At 45.0% G+C, this 25227-nt stretch overlaps 1 protein-coding gene across 3 annotated transcripts in view; it reads right to left on the bottom strand.

Annotated features, from left to right (window-relative positions):
- MRTFB (myocardin related transcription factor B) overlaps positions 1 to 20093 on the bottom strand; it is a 277869-nt gene extending 257776 nt beyond the window's left edge. The window contains exons 1-2 of one of the 3 annotated variants that reach the window (XM_027613660.2): positions 1290 to 1335; positions 962 to 1050 (exon numbers count right to left, since the gene is read on the bottom strand). The gene's annotated coding sequence lies outside the window, so the exon portion shown is untranslated. Of the gene's footprint in view, positions 1 to 961; positions 1136 to 1289; positions 1336 to 20074 lie in introns of those variants that run through there. The other 2 variants (XM_027613659.2, XM_027613661.2) reach the window with 2 other exon arrangements.
- Positions 20094 to 25227: the final 5134 nt, after the last annotated feature.

Genomic DNA, 25227 nt, shown 5'->3' with positions numbered 1-25227 from the left:
CGGGACGGTCAGGTGAGTGTGGTGGGCTCCGCGCAGCTAATGGAAACTCAACAGGATGCCTTTGTACTCAGCAGATGGCACGCCGTCCGGAGCAACTCAAATATTCGGTCGTTGCTGATTCGCTGCTCACCCAACCAGATCCATCCCTCTCTTGGGCTCTCACATGACACTCTGAACTTTGCTCTACAGGACTCCCCAACGTTTGTAATACTACCTATATTTAGGTGATTGCTTGAGTAATGTCCATCTCCCCCACCGGACTCCAAACTTCTCAAAGGTAGGGATGACCTCATTAGCTCACTACTGTATCCAATGGTGTAGGAAACCAACCCCGTGCCTAACTTGTAGAGTGAGCCTTATAAATATTTTCTGAATGGAAGATGGGTAAGTGAATGGAGCTCAGGGTCTGCTGGGAAAGCCTGTCACAGCCAGCCTGACACAGCTGGGAGACAGCGAAGAGGCTGAACTTTTCAAAGGAAATCAGACCTTGTCACTTGGATGCCCACCTTTCCCTCTCCATCAAGGCATCTCCTGTGTCTAGAACACTATCTGTCGCAATGTGGAGAGTCAGCAGATGCTGGGAGGAAAAAGAAAGGGATGGACACTATTTTTTCCCTTACCAAAGAAGATGGTTGCCTTCTCAAGGATAAATTCCTGGAAAGGGAGAATGGGAGGCGGGGAGCTATAATATACAAATATACTGAACCAAACCCAGTGGTTTCCTTTAGGGCATTGCCTTCAGAGACTCAGTGATTCTGCTTCTGGGAATCACTATACCAACAGGTCAGCATGGGAGAAGCTCGGAGCACAAATTAACCAAGTTTGCTGGTTTGGACTCATAGGCACCATATTCCAGGGTTAGACACTTAGAGTTTAAGTGAGCTATATAGCTTCTGGTCCTGATCACACATTCTGGAAAAAGAAAAAGAAAAACAAAAACACACCAGGAAGGGTACCGTACCTTGAGAGGCTGGCCCCAGTCTCTGCTACCGGGTCAGGAGGGTGCTGGAAGGAAAGGAGTTTTTCTTCTCCATTGCCACATCCTCCTTTCTGAGGAATAGTTGTGTCTTAGTCGGTCGTTTTGCATCTGACGTTTAACCAATCAACGGCTCAAGATATTTGGTCTTTGTCCCTCCTTTGGAGGTAACAGAGAGATCCAAGATCTTGTTCTTCAAGATCAACCCAAAATCAAACGCCAAAAAACTCCCCCAGAACCCTCTGGAAAACCAAATCTCCAAACCTGCCTGGGTCTCAAGCCCACCCCAGCCCAGCAAAGAAAAGTGGCTCACCTTTGAACTACAGAATCCCTTCCAGAACCAGAAGGAAAGGAAAAGGGATTTACGGGTCGCCTCAGAGTTGTAGGCTCTGGCTTGTCCCCAGGATGAGTTCATTATTTATTCTTAGAGACCGGACTCAAATTAAACAAACAGTGCCTATAAATAGAGTGGGATACACTCAGCTCAGTGTCACTGAAAGGTCCTTTTCACAGGGACAGATGCGCTAAAGGGATGTTTCTCAGGTTACCCTGCTGGTACTAGTAAAGAAGGGTTGTCCTTTTTCTGTTTAAGTGTTGTCCAGGAAAGGGGGGGGGGCAGGGAAGCCGGTGAGCTGGACATGGGGATTTGTTCCGATTCTGTCTCCTTCACTTTTTTTTTTTTTTGACTAAATTCTTATTCACTCTATAACTGAGAGGAAGGATGTCACTCTACAAACAGTTGGGCAGTTTGGCAGTTCCCTCCGGGAATGGGTCCTGGTTCAGGCTGTATTTGACAGAGTGTTCCGGTCTTTTAGATTAGATCGCAAACTCCCTAAGGGAAGGGACCAAACGGTAGTGTTCCCTCTTGGTTGCTCCTATGGGGCCAAGCACGGGCATGGCTAGGGTTTCCACGGCCGACACTGAGCCTCGAATTAAAAGGACTCCCCTCTAGCATGGGGACCCTTCCTGTGGGGAACAAGGTGGCCTGGGGTCCCAGCCGGCCATGACTTTGCTCTGACCCCCCACCGAGCAGTGCAGTTGAGAGGTACTGTGATCACATCACCATGACAGACAAGTTGGGGTAGAAAGACCTGGAATAACTGAGGACACATATCAAGCGATGGAGCAACAAAGTCCAGTCATTGGAATAGCTAGAAGCCGTCACCAAATCAGCACTTGGCCAGCTCATTCCGGGCGCCGGTCGAGGCACTTGGTAAAAGCCTCATCTTTCTAAAAACCCCTACGAGGTAGGGACCATTCCACTCTCTGTTTTACAGATGAAGAAACTGAGGCACCAAGAGAGTGTGACCTCGCTTGGGGTCACAGAGCTGGTGAGTCGGGACTGGGAGGCAGGCGGGTGAACTCAAGAGGAGCCTCCTGGAGGCCGGAGTCCCCATCCATCGGGTTTTAGGGGCTGGGGCCGCCCAAGCCCGGGACTCCCCATCAGCACGGGATCCAGGTCAGGCCAGTGACCGTGAATCTCAGGACTCCATCTGGGGGTGCTGGGATAAAGACACACTGAATTTCCCTCCGGAGTGGCACTGGAGGCAAGCACCTCGGGAAGTGCCACAGCCCTCTGGCCCCTCCAGGGGGGAGCCTGGCTGAGAGTGAAATCAGCACTGAGCAAGACCAGTTCCTGAGTCCAGCTGCACCTGAAGCTGCATCTCCCCTTGAGCTTTGCACTTTCAGGAGCCAGGATGTTCCCTCTAGGTTTAAGCCGCTCGAGGTTGACTTCCTACCACGTGCAGCCGACAGATCCCCAGCTGAGCCCGGCTGGCCCAGAATACAGCAGAATTTGGCCACACTAACAGCCCAGCCCCACCTATAAGTGAGAGCTCATCCTGCACTCCCTTTTCTCACCCTGTTGGAATCTTCCAGAAACACGTACCAGCAGCTTGCTCCCATGCACTTGCACAATGGCTCCATTCTCTGTTTACTGAAATCCCAAGCATTCTGCTGAAGCTTCCTTCACTGTACCCAGCAGAACTACCTACGGCTTCGCTTGGTGGCCACCATATGGAACTTGCACTTGCACCTATTTAGCGGTTACCTTATTCTGCCTTGGAATAGCCGTTTACAAGTCAGTCATTAACATTCACTGAACGCATGTTCTCGGCTCCGTGGGGGTGGGGGGGGGGTGGGGGGGCTCAGAGCCAAGACTATCATATCAGCATGTATCTAAGCTCTTTCTAAGTGTCAGGCGCTCTGCTTAGTGCCAGCAATTATATCAAGGCATCTCCTAAAAAACCCCACAGGGCAAGTACGAATAAGATCCCCCACGTTACATGTAACAGGGTGGTAAATCGGGAGGTTCTGCCAAGACACCGAGATTTGAACAGAAATTGCAAAGCCAGTGACCAGATGAAGATGTAGATTTTCCCAGCAAAGACTTTACACCTAGTTTTAAATTCTAATCCTTCATTCACAAATCCCTAAGCCACAAAGAGGATATAAAAGACTCAGTAGGTATTAAGAGAGGATTTTACCAAGTTTTTTTTTTTTTTTCAAATACAATGCTGTCATCTACCACCGGACACACACACACACACACACACACACACACACACACACACACACGAGGTGGGGGGTTTAACCTATGCCCGCATCTCAAGTTTGGTCAGAGCAGCTTCTTTGAGACTCTATGGAGAGTCTGATGAGCCATCCCTGTAGCTGGGCAGATGGAGACGCAGGGAGCTGTGTCTGACTCACTTCAGAGAAGTCCAGAGGGTGGGAGATGTGGCCAGGAAGTTTGCAAATCCAATGCTCATTCTGGCCAAGAGTGCATATGTTTCCCTGCAACCTCACATGAGCGAGCTGGCTGTTGGATCCTCTTAGTACTATCTCACAGGGTGGCCTTGAAGGGCCACAAGCCCTCATCAGACAGAGGCTGGAGGCAGACCATCAGACACCTTGGGGGGTGAGGGAGCTCGTGGTCTGAGTTACACCGTCCTGGTGCTGGGGACTCTCCAATACCCGCCCATGACCCCATGCGGGACTTGAGCATACCGAGAGGGGTCAACACCATCTTTTGGTTCTAATAGTCAAGTAGGGACTCCCCACCCACCCACCCACCCACCCCACCGTTCTTTGCCCTGCATTTTCTCTTTTCCAATCCCTCATGCGTGTGTGTCTCGGGGGAAGATCATGTCTATTTCCCTCTTCCCAAAGGCAAGCTGCCCATGATGGTGGGCCACAGATGGAGGAAGAGGAAGAGAGGCTTAACTTTAAAGTTTGACGTATTGATTAATATATTGGATAGGACATTCTGATTTTGGAAATGAGACTCATCTGTGACTTAGAAATCATATGACTTTTTTTTTTTTTTGGTAAAAATAAGGCGTGAAAGGGAAGGTCATGGTGCCTGCCTGAAGTTTCCATCTTGTGCCAAGACAAGGACATACTTCCCCGAAATTTTAAGGAGTTAAGAGGGGACAAAAGTAGAGTTGTCTTGATGACCTTGCTCCATGAGTTCTCCTAGACAGATGGACAGACCGGGTAAGTGGCCTGCACAGGGTCACAGAGCTCATAAAAAGGCAGAATTATGTTCTTAACCACAGTGCTATGTTGTTTCTACCTTCCAGGAAATTACTGTCTCTCCTGCTCCTAACTGGTCTGTTCTTATCTTATTCTCAAATTCCCTTCCTTTACCTCAGTGTATTATACATGGCCCTGGACCAGCGTTGACAGAAGCAGGGCATGATCAGAGGTGGGTAAGGTTATCCAAGGATGACTTCAGTCAAGAACATGAATCAAAGGCCAGCAAAGCCCTGAGCAGCAAATCTGGAGAATTTCCTGCCTCCATCTACCTCAATGCTTTGATGACAACCATGACGCTGTTGGTTGGTATTATTAACATGACCACTGAACCTCAGTAAGTTCCAGGTGCCATGCTAAGTGCTTTTCACATGTTTTCTGATTAAATCCTAGCAACCCTGTGGAAAGGATCCTCCCGTATATTATTTCTATTTTCACAGGAGGGAACTGAGGCTGGGAGGACCTTGCACAAGGTTTCATGGCCAGCCAGCAGAGCCAGGTTTCCAAACCAGGTCTGAGGCTGGAGCATGCACCCCTCACCATCATAGGGCTCTTGGCACATAGTACCTAGAACTCTGAAGGGGGGCACCAAGGCTGCAGGGAGTTACCTGCTGCTATGCCTTACTCACTAAAATGGACCCTCTATCAGCGTTTTTGTTGGTTTCCAATTGGTTTCCAAGAAGTTTATGTGATTGGATCCAATCACGCAGGGCTCTTGGGTCTTGAGTTTTTTGAGTTTTTTGGTTCTGGCAGAGGGATACGATTTGTGGTTATGAAGGTCGTGACGGGATATGGGTCTTCTCTACCTTTTGAGATGGGATTACATGGACCCCCGTCTAAGAAACCAATATCCAGTAGAAGTTGGTGACCATGATATGGATCTCTCTAGACCTGTGACCTATCCTACTACGAGATCAAGCAAAGCCTGTGCCAAAGTTTTTCACCTACTCTCCCATGGGGATGTCTCAAAAAAATCTATCCATAATTAACAGTGTCTCAATGGAATCTAAAGTAGTGGTTGCGAACGCAGGCTTGGGAGGCTTCCCAGTGCAGGCTTTCGTTTATTAGCTACGTATCCTCCACCAAGGCACTTAAGCTCTGAGCTTTTAGTTTGGTAAATGGTAATATCTTCCTCTTAGTATTTGTGAAAAGTCATTAGTCTTTTCACAAATATTCTAATTCTCCTTCCTCTCTAGGTACGTGATAAAATGACCATGATACTTTTCATCCACTTTGACATTAACCACGCCCATGGGATTTGCTGGCCAGCAAAGTAAGAGTGAGAGTGATTTCCCACCACCAGGGGGAAACTTTAGGAGTTGGTGTGCAGTTTGCTTTTTTAACGTCATTTGTTCCCAGTAGCCTGGGTCCCTGAGTGTCTTTGATGAGCACCACCCCTCCTACCTGGCTCCATTCATCACTGGACACATTGCATGAGTGAGATATAAGCCTTTGTTGTTTGAATCCAGTGAGGTTTGGGGGTTGTTTCTTACTGCAACATCACCTACCTTAACCTGACTAATACAGTGTTGGTGGGAGGGAGGATTAGATACATTAAAAAAAAAAAAAAAGAAACAAAGCACAACGACTGCTATGGACCCACAAGAATGGCTGTAATCAAGGAGACAGACAATGGCAAGTGTTAGCAACATATGGAGAAACCAGGTGCCTCCCAGATTGCTGGCGGGAACATAAAATTGTGCAGCCACTTTGGAAAAACAGTTTGACAGTTTCTTTTTTTTTTAATTTTATTTATTTTACAGTTTGACAGTTTCTTAAGAAGTTAAACACAAGCTCCCTTTACAACCCAGCAATTCACCGAAGTATCTGCCCGAAAGAAATGGAAAGATATGTCCACACCCAGACTTGTAGGTGTGAATGTTCACAGCAGCGTTATTCATGATAGCTATAAAAATTGGAGCAATCCAAAAGTCCATCATCTGGCACACAGACACACAACATGTGGTCTGTCCATACAACGGCACACTACTCAGCAATAAAAAGCGAACAAAATGCTGATACAGGCTACCACGTAGACAAACCTCAAAAACATACTGAGTGAAACAAGCCAGATGCAAGATCATAGAGTGAATGATTCAGTTTTTATGAAATGTGCAGAAAAGACAATTTTGCAGAGACAGAAAGCAGTTCAGTGGTTGCCTGGGGCTGAGAGGGAGAATGAGGATTGACTGCAAACAGGTTTGAGGTAATATTGGGAAGTGAGGGAATGTTCCAGAACCCGACTGTGATAATCACTGTAGAACTCTATAAATTTTCTGAGAATCATTGAATTGTACACTCAGAATGGGTCAATCTTATGGTATATAAATTCTATCCCAATGAAGCAGTTAAAAAACAAACAAACAAACTAGGCACGCTATCTGGCACATAGGGAGAGCTCAATAGACGTTTGTTATTATTCATCATTTTAGGAATGAAATTCTAGGACTGAGACTCTGCAATGAACTGATGAGGAGTGAAGATCTATATCCAGTGAAGAAGGGAGGTTTAGGGGAAGCCTGGGTGGCTCAGTCAGTTAAGTGTCTGCCTTTGGCTCAGGTCATGATCCCAGGGTCCTGGGATCGAGCCCTGCATCGGGCTCCCTGCTCAGCAGGGAGTCTGCATCTCCTTCTGCCTCTGCTCCCCCTGCTTGTGCTCTCTTTCTCACAAATAAATAAAATCTTAAAAAAAAAAAAAAAAAGAAGGGAGGTTTGGCAGTTGGGGCTTGGCAGAGATCCCCATTCTTCCACATCCCAGACTTTGCATTTCCTCTAAGCTGCCCATCACCTGCAAAAGCCCAGAGGATATTTACAAGGTCCTGTACCAAGTTCCACTTAGGGACCAGGGATCAGGGTCAGGTGTCCTAGCCCCAGACCATTGCTGTCCTTTGCTGAGGTTCCAGGATGCCCGGCCACTGCGCCTTACAAGCAGGTGTAACCTGGTCTGGCTGGAAAGTGTGTTTCATTCCCCGCTCTGCCCCTATCCCCAAACTTCTGCTGACATTGACAATTCATATTTTCAATCAACCCTCATCTCAGGCTCCCTTTTGTCTTGATCTTACTGCTCCTTCACGAGCCAGGAGGAGAGGAGAGAGTATTAGGGAAGTCGGGGTTGGGGTCGGAGAAGGCTCTTATACTAGAGTGTGAGAAACATGCCCAGGACATGCAGCTGTGTGTCACGACGGCCATAGCATTTTCAGGCTGGTTGGTGAGACTCCAAACAATTACCACTAAGGCCCCAGGACTCCCCAGATAAGACAAAACTGATTCAGAGAGGCCTTGAACCCTAGGGGATAGAGTCTGAAGGGTCACCATCACAGTATCAACTGCTGGAAAGATGAAGTCCAGCCCATGACTAGAATCTTAGTCTGTTCAGGCTGTTACAACAGAATATCACAGACCAGTGGTTTATAAACAATGGGAATTTATTGCTCAGAGTTCTGGAGGCTACAAGTCCAAGGTCAAGATGCTGGCAGATTTGGTGTCAGGGGAGGGACTACTTCCTGGTTTATATATGGTCATTTTCTCAGGATTCTCCCACAGAAGAAGGGGTGAGCGAGCCCTCTGGGGTCCCTTTTCGAAGGGCACTAATCCCTTCATGACCGAAACTCCTCCCAAAGATTCCCATCTCCAAATATCATCACATTGGGGAGTAGGTTTCAAACTGTGAGCTTTAAGGGGATCCAAACATTTGGTCTTTAGCAATTTAGAGACCACCTTGGCCCTCTAGTTAGCATTCGGCAGGAAGCACCCGTAGACAAGCACTAATGTATATAGCAGCATTATCTGCCCAACTGGCTTTTTGGAAGCATAGCCAGGTCCCCAGGAGAGAAATGTGTGTTTGATCTTTTCTATTCCAGGCCCTCTCTCCTACCTACAACATTCTCACACTGTCCCCATATCCCTGGCTACTCTTTGGGGAAAAGAGAAAGCTTGAATGGTTTTATGATCAAATAAGAAAAAAATTTTAAGAAATGAGCAATTCACTCAAACACTGAGATAAAAACTAATAAATCTACAGATGGCAGAAGGAAAGAAGGAAAGATTAAAAAAAAGCAGATGTAAGCAAATGAGAAAACAGAAAAATGATAGGGTTGATATTTCATTCATATGTGGAATTTAAGAGACAAAACTGTTGAACATAGGGGGAGGGGGGAAAAAAGAGAGGGAAGCAAACCATAAGAGACTCTTAAAGATAGAGAACAAACTGAAGGTTGATGGAGGGAGGTGGGTGGGGATGGGCTAGATGGGGGATGGGCATTAAGGAGGGCACTTGTGATGAGCATTGGGTGTTCTATATAAGTGATAAAATACTGAATTCTACTTCTGAAACAAACAAATAAATAAACCAAAAGCTAGTTCTTTTAAAAGACCAATAAAGGAGACGAACTTCTGGCAAGGTTGCATGAGAAAAAAAAAAAACCAAATAAATAGAGCTAGAGTATAAAAAGGACTAGAAACGAAGACATGGAAGGAGATTAAAGCTAAGAGCATGCTGTATTTAAATTTATGCTGATAAAATATTAGCCCGAATAAGAGAACAATAATTCACTCAAGAACAGGCAGAAAAAAATCCAACTAGACAAGAAGTCATGGATGAGACTGATAAGGCATTCTTGGTCACTGTGATGAAATGTTTGGGCTCTGATGATTTGGGGGGTGGGGGGACAAATTCTGTCAACCCTTAAGGTAACACATAATTTCTACCTAATTTAATTGTTTCCAGGGTCTAAGGAAGTTTCAAAGTGTCTTAATTAATTCTACAAATCTAACCCAGCCCTGCGAAGCAAATACTGAGAAGAGAGACAGAAATGATCAGGGAGAGAACAGTACATCATAGACCAAACTTATTTAGGGATAGCGTACTGGACTGAATGGTGTCTCCCCCCAAATCCACACCCACCCGGAACCTGAGAATGTGACCTTATTTGGAAATAGGGTCTTTGCCGATGTCATTATTTAGATGAGATCATACTGGATTAGGGTGGTCCCAAACCCAGGGACTGGTGTCCTTCCAAGAAGAGGAGAGGACATATGAACACCAAGGCAGAGATGAGAGCAACGCAGCCTCATGTCAGGAATGCTGAGCATTTCTGGGAGCCACCAGAAGCCGAAAGAAGCAAAGAAGGTTCTTCCCTAGAGTTTCTGGTGGGTGCATGGTCCCACTGACAGCTTGATTTTGGACTTGTGGCCTTCAAACTATGGAGAGCTGTGAAAGTATAAACTTGTTACTCAATTTGTGGGATTTTGTTAGGGCAGCCCTAAGAGACCAATATAGATAGGGATGCAAGTCTTTTTCTATTTCTTTGATGATTTCAGTCCATTTGTAAGGGAAGAGACTATATGGGAATTTGCCATGTGGGAAGCAAAGAAATATAAAAGTCCCAGCATCGCTTCCTATTGCGGGTCTCCCCCCAGGTGGCCTCGAAGGGTAAACTCAGCAACTGGGTTTTCTCCAAACAATTGTGGGGCCAGGAGCAACAGTATAAAAGGACGTCCATATGCCATATGGCTCAAATATTTAAAGCTCTAAGTCAAGCTGACCAACTGTGTTTAAGAATTGTTCTACTTCTCTGTTGATGAGTATACTTTCTTAACCACTTCGGAAGCCAAGCTTGGATTTATCACTCTCCCAGGCTCCTCAGCAGTCTGAGATATTATTGTCGGGTATAAAGACAGCTGAATGTCCTTATGGCTCCCAGCTCCTTCCTACATCATAATGGGCCTTGTGGGAACAGAGTGAGCACTCCGGTCCACACGTCCAGGCTTTGTCTATATTCCACACAATCTGTTGTTCTTGGTTACCTATCAGGCCCAGGAGTGGAAACACCTGCAGTGTGGTTCTCCCTTGGGAGGGTGGACCAGGAAGGAGGCCTGCACCAACCGTGGGTAGAGGCTAACATCATTTAGGTAGAAAGTTCTGCGGTCCTGGGTATTGAAGGCAGATGGCACAGGGCCCCGGTACGCAGGCCCCCAGAATTCCCAACCCAAACAGGCCGGCACTTACTTACGGGGCCTGTCTCCTAGGTCCTGGGATCTCTTCACCTGTTGGGGAGGAGTGGAGCCAAAAGAGGGACTGAGCAGGGCCCTATAAAGCTGCCCTTGCCTGGGTCTAACCAGGTGCTGGACAGCAGTTTGTTACACTGTAGAGAAAGATCCAGCTCTATAGCACACTGGAGACAGATGGATACTTCCTTGATAATTTTGTGGGACATCAGAGAAATGAACCATGGTATAAACCACACAGTAGACACTCTTACACATCTCCGTCCTGTTGTTCAAAGTCTTCCCCCCCCCCGCCCCGTGAAAAACCTCTGTAAAAACAAGATTTCTTTGTTGAGAACAATCTAGCTTTAACCTTGCTCCCCCAGCAAAACAAAAGCCACATTGTCATCCCCCAATGCACAAGCATATCTGACGGGATGTGATGAAGTCTTACGACCCCTCCTTTCCCTCAAAGCATCGTGTTACACTCTTTACCAGGGAAAACAAGTAGGAGATAGTGGTGGTCTGAGACAGAGAGGCAACCGGTGAATTTTTCTGCTAAAAATACCTCAAACCAGGGGCACCTGGGTGGCTCAGTTGGTTAAGTGTCTAACTTTCAATTTTGGCTCAGGTCATGATCTCAGGGTTGTGGGATTGAGCCCCACGTGAGGCTCTGCGCTAAGCATGGGGTCTGCTTAATATTCTCTCTCTCCCTCTTCCTTTGCCCCTCCCCTGCTTGCTTGCCTGCTCTCTCTAAAGAAAAAACCCCAAAAACCCCAAACTTATTTCCTCCTATTTCATAATCACTACGTAAACTAGAAAATGGAATACAACTGTATATTTGAAAGAATACTATAACATGACTGAGTATAGTTTAATTTTGCCAATTACAAATGCAAGGATGGTTTGACAATGGAAAATTTATGGATTCATCACACAGGGCACAGAAGAAAACTGTACCAGCTAAAAGAAATCAAATTTCTCTCTTCTGGCAATACTCCTGTTAAATTGGAGAGAGGCAGAGGCTAAATATGAAAAATAATAAACCAAGAGATTACAAAATAGCTAATTGGTCAAATAATTGGGGGCATTTTTTACTAATTTAGTAAAGGATAAGGCAAGAATGCCTAGTTTTCCAACTCAATACATTCTTTTTAAAAATATATATTTTATTTATTTATTTGAGACAGAGAGTGGGGAAGCGGGGAGAGGGAGAGGGAAAGGATCTCAAGCAGACTCCATGCTGAGTACAGAGCCCGAGTCGGGGCTTGATCTTATGACCCTGAGATCATGACCTGAGCCGAAACCAAGAGTTGGAATCTTAACCAACTGAGCCAACTCAATACATTCTTCAAGTCTAGAAGCTCCAGCCAAAGTGGGGCACATTGTGAGCCTGGGCTGAACCTGTCAGTCTATATTTGACTTGCCTGATGTTTAAAAAATTTGAATTCATTTTCAATGTTTAAGATACTTAACTCAGTATCTTATCAAAAAATGATCTTTGGTATACCTTTTTTGTTTTTGTTTTTAATCTGACCATCTGTCAACATGAGGCCTATTCCCCAAACTGCAGAAATGGGCTGGAATTAAGTATGGAATTCCCCCTTCAGCTTGTCTGTCCTGTCTTCTCCTGTTTGCCAAAGACCTCATCTGTCCCAATTCATTCATTTATGTTACTTGCCTGGGCCCGCGGGCATCTGAATTCTCCAACCCATGCTGTAAGATAAGAAATCAAGAAAGAGGTATAAATATTGAAAAGGGGACAAAAGCATCATTATTATCTTTGAATGAAGGGATGGCCTACCTGCACTCTCCAAAAGAATCAACTGAAAGACCATTAAAATGAATAAGAGTTCTGTGCAATAGTCAGTTATAAAATCCATAAAAATTAATATAGCAGAATAATGAGGGGCTGGGGGAGGAAAGGGAGTTATAGTCACAATCCGCAATAACAACAAATAACTTTGAATTAACTCAACAAGAAATGAGCCAAGGATTTATAGGACTCAAACATAAAATCGTACCAAAGAACCAGAAAAACGACTTCAACACAAGTAAAGTAAAACATGCCATTTCCCTAATATTGTAAGGGTATCCGTTATCACCAAAATAGCATAAATATAATGTGATTCCAATAAAAATCAAAATATAATGTTTGTTGGAAACTTGACCAAAAGAGTCTTAAATATTCATCTGGAAGAATAAACGCTTAAGGATAGCCAGCTAGCCAATAAAAATTTCAAAGAGCATAAAAATGGGGAGGCATCTGTCCAAAAAATATCAAAATTTATTATAAAGTGATAATTAAACTCATATGATAGAGGAACAATCCACATAACAGAAACAGAATTGGAAGCCCAGAAACATATTGAAGTATAAACACAAATATGGCGTTAAGAGAAAGATACTAATTCACATCAGCGAGTAAAGAAAATACTCTTCGACAAATGGTGCCGGGCAACTAGTTAACCGTTTTGAAAAACTTGAGCTCCATCGCAAACCAACATACGTTTTCTTTTTCTTTTTTTTTTTTAAAGATTTTTATTTATTTATTTGAGAGAGAGAGAATGAGAGATAGAGAGCACAAGAGAAAAGAGGGTCAGAGGGAGAAGCAGACTCCCCCACTAAGCAGGGAGCCAGATGTGGAGCTCCATCCCGGGACTCCAGGATCATGACCTGAGCCCAAGGCAGACGCTTAACCACCTGAGCCTCCCAGGCGCCCCCGACATACGTTTTCAATAGAACAGAGATTTACACATTAGAAAAAAAACGAGAAACAAGAATCCCAGAAGAAAATTTAGGTGGATTTTATGTATTCTCAAATGAAAAAGGAGTTTTGAAAACACCGAAAGCTTTGACAACATACAATTTTGAAAACCTGAAAGGCAAAAGCACAAAGAGACAAAACACACATTTAGAAGGATATTTGCAATGTTTATGGAACTTCCTAAAACCCTCCCCAGATCTAATTCACACAAATAAATAAGAGAAAGAACGTTTGGTGGGTAAAAGGGGGAATTGACACCAATAGTTCAATTCAGAGAGAGAGAGAGAGAGAGAGAGAGAAAGAGAGAGTGAAAGAGAGAACACACACTCAAGAACAGGTGTCCAGAAAACATATGAAAAAACTGAACCTCACAGTAACTGAAGAAATACAAACTAGGAAACCCAGCCCTTGAACTTAGCGTACCAATGGTAAAAGGGACAACAACACTGTTCTTAGTGAGGGTGTGGGAGAATAGCCTCTCTTATATTCTGCCAGTGTGAATACACATGGATAAAGCCTTTTTTTGGAGAGCAATTCAGCTGCATCTATCAAAAAGTTAAAACATTTTCTTACTCTTTGATTAGGAATTCCCACTTACCACAAGTTATGCTGAGAATGTGATCACGGATGTGCACAAAGCTTTAGAGTACAAGATGCTCATTTCCTCATTGCTTCCAATAGGGAGCAAATGGAAATGTAAGGTCAACAGTATGGACTGGTTTAATAAAGCCCAAAGCTGACTGAGGGTATGAGAGCACTAGAAAGTGTCCGTATGGATTGGTTGGTGGCTGTGAGGCATGCTTGGGGGATATTCTAGATTTTACCCACACAAGGAGATATTCTGTACCCCTCAGATCATGGTGTAGAAAAATGTTTCTTACACTGGAAAAGCGGGATACAATGTTAGGGGTAAAAAAACAACAACAACTAACCTTACCAAATAGTATATATAGGAAAATTCCATTTTAAGTGGAATATAATACATATGTAAGGAAAGATAGAAAAAAGCCTAGAATACATGTCAAAATGTTAGAAATCATAACTCTGGCTAGTAAAATGAGACATTATTTTGCCTACCCTTATTTTCCAATAACTGCGCAAGATTCTAAGTATAATTTCTTTCCCTTTCTTTTCTTTCCCTCCTTCCTTCCTTCCATTCTCTCTTCTTGAGAGAGAGAGAGTGGTGGGGAGGGGAAGAGGGAGAGGGAGAGAGAATCTTAAACAGGCTCCATGCTCAGCATGGAACCCGATTCGGGGCTCGATCTCACAACTCTGAGATCACGACCTGAGCCAAAATCAAGAGTTGGACGCCTAACTGACTGAGCCACCCAGGCGCCCCTAAGTATAATTTCTTTTGCAGAAGTTCGTTGTATTTTTTTTTTTTAAGGTAATGGTCAACACTGCTAGAAGTTACTCCTAGGTCAAGGAAGGTAATGTCTAGAAAGTGTCCATGGCTAGGATCGGGTACTGATGTCAAGATAAAGAGGAGAATGAGAGGTGTGTATCAAGAGATTTGCATGTGAAAATGTATGGTAAAATCCCCCAGTGATGGGATTATGGTCTTTTTCTTTCCCATGGTCTAAAATTGGTGAGATCATGGAGGAAACACTGATATAACTGGAGGAAAAAAAACCAATACAACTAATAAATATTATAAGAGTCAATCATGGGTATAAATCCCTCAGGGCCTGGCCCTGTCACCCTGATATCTCACCCACCCCCTTGCCGTAGGTCACTGTGCTTGGGGTTCTGCTGCTTCCTAGCTTCCCACCTGTATTTTCAGCTTCTTCTGCTGGGAGAAAGAGCCTTTGCACTTTTAGTATAAAATACAGAGAAACAGGGGTGCCTGGGTGGCTCAGTTGGTAAAGCGTCTGCCTTCGGCTCAGGTCATGATCCTGGAGTCCCGGGATCAAGTCCCGCATCAGGCTCCCTGCTCAGCGGGGAGTCTGCTTCTCCCTCTGACCCTCTTCCCTCTCATGCTCTCTATCTCTCATTCTCTCTCTCTCAAATAAATAAATAAAATCTTTAAAAAAATTAAAAAAATAAAATACAGAGAAACAGCTTTTAGAAGATTTTATTAAATGATTTCTTAAATAAAAAGCATTAATTATAAAAGATTGATACATTTTACTCTAAGAACTTTTATTTATCAAGAGATACCTTAAAGAAAATGAAAAGAAGTGCAAAGTATCAGTATGAGAATGTAGTCGGTTAAGCATCTGCCTTTGGCTCAGGTCATGATCCCAGGGTCCTGGGATCGAGCCCTGCGTCCGGCTCCCTGCTCGGCGGGGAGCCTGCTTCTCCCTCTGCCCCTCCGCACTGCTTGTGATCTTTCTCTCTGTCATGCTCTCTCTTTCTCTCAAATAAATAAATAAAAATCTTTTTTTTAAAGATTTTATTTATGTATTTGACAGAGAGAGACACAGCGAGAGAGGGAACACAAGCAGGCGGAGTGGGAGAGGGAGAAGCAGGCTCCCCGCCGAGCAGGGAGCCGGACGCAGGGCTCGATCCCAGGACCCTGGGATCATGACCTAAGCCGAATGCAGACGCTTAACGACTGAGCCACCCAGGCGCCCCTAAATAAATAAAAATCTTAAAAAAAAAGTGCACAAACAGTTGTAGAAAAATGAGCAAAACCATAGATATTTCTCAGGCGATAAGAGACATATTTGGCCAATCACATACAAACAGGTGCTCAGCATAACAAGTGAAAATGCAAATCAGGACCATAACGAGGTCCTATGTTATACACAAATCCATCAGCGAACATGAAAAAGGTCTGGGGTGGCTGAGTGATAGACATTGGAGAGGGTATGTGCTATGGTGAGCGCTGTGAATTGTGCAAGACTATTGAATCACAGACCTGTACCTCTGAAACAAATAATACATTATATGTTAAAAAGAAGAAGAAGAAGAAGAAGAAGGAGAAGAAGAAGGAGAAGGAGAAGGAGAAGGAGAAGGAGAAGGAGAAGGAGAAGGAGAAGGAGAAGAAGAAGAAGAAGAAGATAGCAGGAGGGGAAGAATGAAGGGGGGGAAATCAGAGGGGGAGACGAACCATGAGAGACGATGGACTCTGAAAAACAAACTGAGGGTTCTAGAGGGGAGGAGGGTGGGGGGATGGGTTAGCCTGGTGATGGGTATTAAGGAGAGCATGTTCTGTATGGAGCACTGGGTGTTATGCACAAACAATGAATCATGGAACACTACATCAAAAACTAATGATGCAATGTATGGTGATTAACATAACATAATAAAAAAAAAAGGTCTGATCATTCCAAGTGTCAGGGAGGGTTTGGATCGATCCATACACATTGCTGATGCAAGTATAGATCACTACCCCTACTGCAGGACACAGTTTGGCATTGTGCCCTAACGGGGGACATACATCTACTATCGAACTCAGCAATTTCACTCCTCAGTGTGTACCCAAAAGAAATGTTTGCACCTGTATAAGGCCAAGTACGAGAATGTTCATGAAAGAACCATTTACAAAATCATGAACCTGTGCACAATCCAAGTGCCAAGGAATGAGGATTGGCGGGTCGACTGTGGTATATTCATCCAATGGAATATTACAGAGAAGCCAGAATGACAGCAACCCACGACAATAGGATGGATCTTACCAATATAGGTTACATATGACACAATATCTTTCTTACAAAGTTAAGAGTGACACATATATATACATGCACATACACCCTTTTGGGAATATATTTCATATCTATAAGAAGCAATAAGACTAAAAGCAAGGGAATACTGAACACATAAATCAGGATGAGGGTTCATTTTGGCTTGAAAGGAGCAGGGTCAAAGCGTTGAGAGGGTGGACCCCTAGGCTTAGATGTAGGTTATAATCTTAGGGTCAAAGCTCTAGCCTTTTTTGCAGAGGGTGCCAACTTCAGAAGTACTTTCTGCATTATTAAAACGAACAAACTAAATCAAAGCAGGTCGTGTATGGATCAGTGGGGAGTGTGTTTGATAAACCAAGATGATGATTTCTCCCAGTCTGTGTACTGGCAGTCCAGTTTAAAAAACAAAACAAAACAAAAAAACACAACCTTCCGTTAAACAGAAGTTAGAATGTGGTAAGAGAAGCAAGATTATTAATTCGAGGAATCCTCGAAAGCTTGAATTTGGATGACAGACTGAAGAGGCGGTTGAAAGGGACCCAGGACCAAGGTTTGGAGCACTGACTGAAAGCCACATTTACAAAGGTATCTCCCAAATGGCCCTAAGGCGTACTTTAAACAGACCTACCTGGAGACCATCTTTCCTTTTATAAAAATTCTCTCCCATTTCAAAGGTACCCTGTGGCACCAGAGACCTAGTGACTAGCCTGAAGATCCAGAACAACTAGAACGTGGGGGTCGTAACTTTTTAAGACAACTAAACTCTCTGGTCTGCTCGAAAGCCTCGGATCACGCGCTATCTCATTCCTACAAGGCATTAAATGTGAAATAAGGCCTTGCCTGGCAGCTCGCCACGACGTATACTCTTACCACTTCTGTAACCTGGGCTCACAGCCCCCCCCCCCGGCCCCCCTCCCCAGGACTCCGTAATGCATAGCACAGCGCTTGGAAGCTTTGGTCACTTCCAGGCAATGAGTGCACTTTTTTTGTTTTGTTTTATAGTTTTTGTTTTTTTTCCAAATATAAGTAACTCTTGACTGTAATTCCATTATTACAAATACAAAACCTGGCTCTGCTTCTCGGACTCCTTTAGACTGGGAACAAACAGCCCGAAACTCTGGCCTATGGGCCCTGTTCTACTTTTTGGGCCCACAGTAGGCACTTCATGAATGTGTGCGGAGTAAACTGGCCTTGTTTTCCAAATAATAACGTGGACGCCCCTGGATCATAAGAGAAACACGTGTTGAGTGAAACATTCTTCCGACAGATCATATTTATATAGCGAAGAGTGATCTACAAAGGTATGAATGTGTTTACGGGGGTACGTCTAAAGAAGAGTTGAAATTTGGTTCCGTCTTTGGAAATTAAGGACACATGTAGCCATTATATGTGAGATCAGCCACTGTGGTAAGGACATAGCTTCCAAGGAGACCCGGAATCCAGGGAGGCAGGAAATACACACACACACACACACACACACACACACATACATGCACACACCACCCACATGCCCCCACACACTCAAATATTCCATCTCCTACACACTCAGACATACATACACGCACACATTTAGTGACGGTGACTGGCTGAGAGATCAGGGAATTGAGACAAAGCCCTCCTACATTAATGACCCTTTTGTTAAAGGTGACAGTCAAATCCCCCCACTCTGATGTGCAACACCGAACTTATTCACCAAAAGACAGCAGTGGGAGCCCACACACGGAAACATGAAAGAAATAGGAAAGAAGCAGGTTTTTGCAAGAAGAGTCGCTCTTCCTGCCCACCGAGCGTACATTCTCCGAAAGGAGAAAAATGTCATGTGCGTTTCAGAAGCCCCTCATTATCAAGTCCACGGACACACACTTGTCCCTATTTTCCTAATTGAGGTCATTCGCATTTAAATCTGGGCCAGCCCTCTGCTCATTGCTGTTCTTTGCCTCACTGCATCTGCCTGGCTCACTCGGTTCTTGTTCAGCATTTAAAGCACACGTGTGTTCACTCTCCGCTAAATTCACTTGCTCGCTGGTGTCCAAGTGTTAAGTCATTCACGTGTGCGGGATCTGTCGGCACAGCCCAACCCCGCCGAGCTCTTGACAACAGTCCCGCCGACGGCCTGCCCTGACTTGCATTCGCTGAACTATGAAGGCACCCGGGGCATAAACAGCCTGCTGCGGTCTTATGGCTGCTAGGGAGGGGTGGGGACCTCGGCGGGGGGGGGGGGGGGGGGGAGGAGGGGGAACTGCTGTTTTTCCTTTGCTACCCAACATCTGCCTGCATTCCAAATTTGTTGCCGGCCTATGCTTTACCTGTCCCGCCTGCCTTTCTTCAGGAGGCATAAATTATAACCCGCCTCCCAACACACACTCTGAGAGTTGGGATCCAGGCTCAGCATCTCAGCATGAGACGATGATATGACCTCATGCTCCCTTCAGGTGCGTGTGCTTTGCCTGTGTTTGCACCCAAATGCAGAACAACAGAAGGGGGTGGATAGGGAAGTGAGGGGGTGTCCAGATGGCTTCGTGATAAATCACAATAAAAATGGGTTGACCAGCGTCCCCCCCCCCAGCCACTAAATTCCCCCAAGAAATTCCTAAAATTCTTTGAGGGGTAATTCACATACAACAAACCGCACATACTTAAAGCGTACACTTTGATGATTATTGGCATCTGTGGATGTTGTGAAACTGTCACAGCAAGATTCAACCCTAAATGGGTTTCCACGTGGTCCCTGCCAGGTTTTTTTTTTTTTTTTTAAGATTTTTTATTTATTTATTTGACAGAGAGAGAGAGAGCACAAGTAGGCAGAGAGGCAGGCAGAGGGAGAGGGAGAAGCAGGCTCCCCGCTGAGCAGGGAGCCGGACGCGGGTCTAGATCCCAGGACCCTGGGATCATGACCTGAGCCGAAGGCAGCCGCTTAACCAACTGAGCCACCCAGGCGCCCCACGGCCAGTTTTAATCTTCAATTTGGAAGCCTTTTTTGGTCGGGGGGAGTGGGGGATTTGACCTCACCTAGAAGCCCAGGGCGCATTGTGTGGGGTCAGTGAGTCAGTGATTGTATTTAAGAAATCAATAGCACTCCCTGCCCGCCATCACCGCCCCCCCTCCCCCGGCCAATCCACCTCTTCCGCAAGGAACAAAAATCCCTTCGACCAACAAAAGACTTGCGACTTCCAGTCTGACTCACCCTCAGTCCTGGGGCACATACTCGGGCTCTGATAAGAAGCAGTCAATCTGTCCTCCGTTTGTTTATAATGAGTCATGTTGGAAACAGGCAGCTACTTTTCTTCCCTCTCATGTCATGGTTAGGCAAGAATCAGAGGCAGATACACCCCCATTCAAAGTGCAGTCATCCTTAAAGTGTCCAGCGACTCCCGCGGAGCTCTGTTGAGGACCTGTGACTCAATGGGGACCCCTGCTGGTGGAGACCAGGAGCGCCCCGGCCCGGAGTGGAAGGGGCCTGCCTTCTTTCCCACACTCCAAGGCCAGATCTTAGCAGCTTGGAGATTTGCAAGAGGGATGGGAAGAAACCGCTGAGTTTTCTGTGCATCCTGCCCAACATCTCACCCCCACCCCACCAACCTGCACCCCCAATTATTAGTGACAGAGCGGGGCGTGAGTCACAACTTTCAGCCTATGCCCACACTGGAGTACTTAAACAGGGAATTGCTTCAGTGATGAACCTTCTCCCAGCTGCAGCCCGCCCCCGAGGTCGGAGTCTGGGCCGGGAGCCAGCCAGCCGGCTTCCATAGGCCTGCGTTGTGAAGGCCCCCGGTTCAAAGGGCCCACGTTTCGATTCTTGTAGTCAATACCTCCTTGGCCCCGACTGAAGATTCCTACACCCAAGTCCGGATGGGCACATGGGGCATGTTTCGACGAGAATTGATGTCATGATCGAGTCAACATAAAGTAGATTTATCTGCTGTCTCAATGTATTGCGGCAAAGTGCTCTGTTTGGGGAAGAAATCACCATAGCAACTCGGCCGCCCCAGTTACAGTAAGCTCAGTGCGACCAAAATAAAAATCCTTACCAAGTCTCGGCGTTGGCTGGTGAGGGCAGCCGATCGCCGACTGTGTTTTCAGACCACATGTGCAGGCACATACTTGGGGTTCATAAATCAGTGCAAGGGATGCTTTAAATAATAATACAAGTCTACAGCCAGGTTACAGATGGAGGGGGTTCTAGGCCACGCCCCCCGCCGGCTTAAACACCAGCCGACCTCACTGCCAAACAGCAGTACCGTGCTGTTAAAATAGAATGTTTCGGAAAAGGGCTTATTGTTACTACTTGTGGCTTGCCAGTCCCTTCCAAGCGGGGGGTACACGGTGCTATAAAGGTTGGTTTTTAAGAAGAAGCAAATCAATACAAAAATGGTACAAAAATGGGTTTTTCTATGGGTGTGAAAGGAAGAAAAGCAAAATCACTCTCGTCTCCCTTCCTCCACCCCCGGGACGCCCAACAGTGGGTTTTGGTTCCATTAATGATCTGCTCTCTCTAGCATCTTCTTTGGCTCTGCTCCTTCCTTCTGACCACGCACATGCAAGATCGCCTTCGGAGTGCTGCTCCCCTATTCTTTCTCTCCAGCCCCACTGTGCCCTGGCCTCCTCCCACCCCCACCTGGTGTGTGCCCACAGGCTCCCTGGAAGTGCCGCCCAGCACCACCAGGGCTCTCTGTGGTGTCCTCCCTGTCCCAGTCCGAGCCCACCAACTTGGCCCAGGCTCAGCTCCTAACCCTGCCGGTCACTCCTGGGAAATTCCTGGCCGCCTTTGATTCTGGTGGCTGTGAGAGATTCAGGACCTCCTCAGAGTCTGCCTCCTCTTTGTTCTCACCTCCTAGATTTGTGCATTTTCTGATGTTCTGTTTCGTATTTTTTCTGTGTTAATCATTTATCTGATGTCCTCGGTTCTCACTTTTTTTTTTTAAGATTGATTTATTTTAGAGAGAGAGAGCATGAGTGGGGGGTGGGAACGGGCAGAGAGAGGGAGAGAGAGAGAGAGAGAGAGAGAATCTCAAGCAGACTCCCTGCCAACTGCAAAGCCTGGCACGGGGCTCGATCTCAAGACATAAGCGGAAATCATGAGTCGGATGATTAACCGACTGAGCCACCCAGGGACCCCATCGGTTCTCACTTCAGTGCAGACGTCAGCTACACCTTGAATTGAGACTGTCTGCCCCACTATTGGTTATTTCCCAAAATCCGCTTGTTCAAAACTGAACTTCACTTTCCTTACAAAACGATCAGGGCCTTTCTGTTCGCAGCATCATCATTTTCTGAGCCTCGGCTGAAACCCTAAATAATAATTTAGACTCTGCCTTGGCATTGATGTTCTTTGCCACATTCCTCTTCAATATCTGGCCTTCTTTCCATTTCCAAAACTCTGATCTTAGTTTTGGTTGTCATTCTCTAAGGTTTGGGTTGTTGCCACAGCTTCCGTAATGGTCTTTCCATCTCTAGTCCTTCCTTCTAGGTAGCAAGGTGCTGCAGAAAATCAGTCGGCTTTGGAGTTTCAGTCCCATCTCTGCCATTTGCTTCCGTGGTGACTTTAATTTTTTAATCTTTCAGTCTTAGCTGCCTCATCAGCAAAGCAAGGAAGAACCCTACTTCAGAATATGAGGACGTAATAGGATAAGGTACATAAAATATCCAGTACATTGTAAGCGCTCAACCAATATTTCCATTTCAAACTCACTACTGCCAGACCACAGTTGTAAAACAGACTTCTTGATCACGCCCTTCCCTGACTCATTCATTTTCCTGCTGAAATGTGAACAAACTCCTCAAGCCTAGCGTGGAAGAGATCCCTGAGATATGGCCCCAGCGAATTGCCCCAAATCTGCTGTTGTCGACTCCTTCTTTAAACACCACCATTTTCCTCCTGGTTTCTTTGCTAATGCTCTGGACGTGGATTTGTGCATACCACCCGCGTCTGTCTGATGAAATTGTAGCTGTGCCGCAAGACTCATCTTGAGCTCTACCTCCTCTCTGAGGCCATTCTGGATCCCTACAGCTGGATATGAGGTCTTCCTCTGACCTCCGGAACACTTATATCTCTCTTGTGGCATTTTAATTATTTTACTTGCTCGTGTTCTTTGGCTTCTCTTCACCATAAAGTTGAATGTCCCTTGATGGCATGGGCTTTTGCAGCATCAAGCCCAGAGACAGCCCTCTGCCCTTTGCAGTAAATGCCTTATCCCGAAAACAAACCTGCCCAGTCATGCTTCCCTTAGTCTATTAAACTATCTGCTTCCCTAAGCTTTTGCTGGGCGTCGCCCTTCCCAGAAACAAAGCTGCACAGAAAAGCAAAACTCTCAAGTGAAAGGCATGCTTGCACCGACACCAAATTCTGTTGGAAAAGGATTCCCAAATATCATTATCTTCATTAGACATGGCCTATTTACTATTTTCATGAATCCCGGGAAACTCTCTTGGTTGAAATCACAAGTTGATTTTGTTTACCTGACTCCCAGGCCCCTGGGGAGCAGTCAGTGTTCTTCTGATGTAGAAATATCTTCGTCAGGCAAGTGGATCCTTGGGAATATCTAAAATTCCTCTTCTTTCTCATTCTTGGATCAGTCTCCTTAACACTCATAGTCAGTGGCTACACAGAATCAGACCTGGGATTAAATATTCAGTTGCATTTTTGCAAACAGAGAAACAGGGGTCCACTGAGCATCTTAAAATGCGTCTATCGTTCTTAAATATTTGATCAATTGATAGTTTGTAATATTAACATCTTAGTATCAAAGTACAGTTCTTAAATATATATGTATATATATATGCCTATGTATAGTATCCATCTTCTAGTTTACGAGGTTTAATTTTAGGTTGAATGAGGCTGGAAATACAGTTTTATCATCATGTGGGAGCTCATGTTGGCAACACCACTTGCAAAACATAATTATTTCAGAAAGCTAGAAACATGACTCTCATACAAATAGAAAAAACAAAACAAAAAACCAAAAAAACTAAACAACAACAACAAAAAAACCCCAGAAGTCAAAGATCCTGTTAGATTCAATTAGTGAGGAAAACCAGTAAGATGTTAGGACTGATTTAAAAGAAAATGAAAGACCCAGAGATTTGTAGCTGGTCAAATGAATGCAGAAATAAATTTGCTAATAAATGCAGAACTGGTTCATGTGTCGCTAGGTAATACCTTGCAATGCTACTGAACAAGAATCATTTGTATTGCTGTCAGGGTTTCTACACGTTAACGTCTATTCTCATAAAGTTGCAAAATAGTAAGAGGTTGGGAGCCCTGGAAATCAGATGACCCCCCAGGTGGCATACACTACTAGAAGACATCCAGCTCTTTTTTATTTTACTTTTTTATGAGTAATCTCTGAGCCCAGTGTGGGGCTTGAACTCACGACCCTGAGATCAAGAGTTGCACACTCTACTCACTGAGCCACCCAGGTGCCCCAACAATAACCAGCTGTATGCAGAAAGGGCACTCGGTATTCTCTTTGGCCGAGTTCTAAATTGTGTATACTTGCTTTGACATTGTTAACTGAGAGGCGTGAAAACAAACCAATTTGCTTTTTCTGCGACATATCTGTAATTAGGTATTTGAAAGTGGACACAAACCCCTCTCCCCCCACCACTGGTCAGCAGTGTTTCATCATGGGCTCTGGGGTCAGACTGCTGGGGTTCAAATATGGTTCCATCATCTAGTGGGTGACCCTGGGCCAATGACTTAAACTCTCTCTCACTCAGTTTCAACCACAGCAAGAGAGGCTTTTCTGTGATATTACCTGTAGGTCTTTGTCATGAAGATTAAAGGAGATAAGGCACAAGAGCTCAGTAAATGTGAGTTATAGCACTACTCCTAAGAAAGGGTTAATTATTCTACCAGTCTTTATTCGGACATCAAAACATTTTGAAAAATAACCCGTCTTACGCCTTGCTAAAAAAAGGGATTGGTTCTATGTTTTCAAGCAGAAACCAAAATAACAAAATCATCAAAGTGAGCCAATTAGTAAACTCATTAAATAATAATTAAACCTAAGAGATTACAGTAAATTCTAGATGTGTCAAAAGGATAATTTACTTTCAACTTTGACGCTGAAGGAACAAAAAAAAAAAAAAAGAAAAAGAAAAAAGAAGACGGTATGAGTCAGGGGCAGCAGGAAATTAATCTCTGTTGAGTTAAGATGTTCCAAGCATTGTGCTAACCACATATTCATTACATGTCAACAAATGAGTGTTTTCAGAAGGAGAATAGTTTTTTTTTCTCCCCCTCCTTAAGGACACATGTACAAAATAAAAAGCAGTAAGAGAAAAATAACCCAAAGAAAATCATGCTGAGGCCTCAGAAAGTGGGTTTACCATGCATGT

This window comes from Zalophus californianus, chromosome 10 (genome assembly GCF_009762305.2).
Source record: "Zalophus californianus isolate mZalCal1 chromosome 10, mZalCal1.pri.v2, whole genome shotgun sequence".
Taxonomy (NCBI): Eukaryota; Metazoa; Chordata; class Mammalia; order Carnivora; family Otariidae; genus Zalophus; species Zalophus californianus.
The sequence above is the reverse complement of the archived record's forward strand: the minus strand, read 5'-3'. Positions and strand labels throughout refer to the sequence as shown.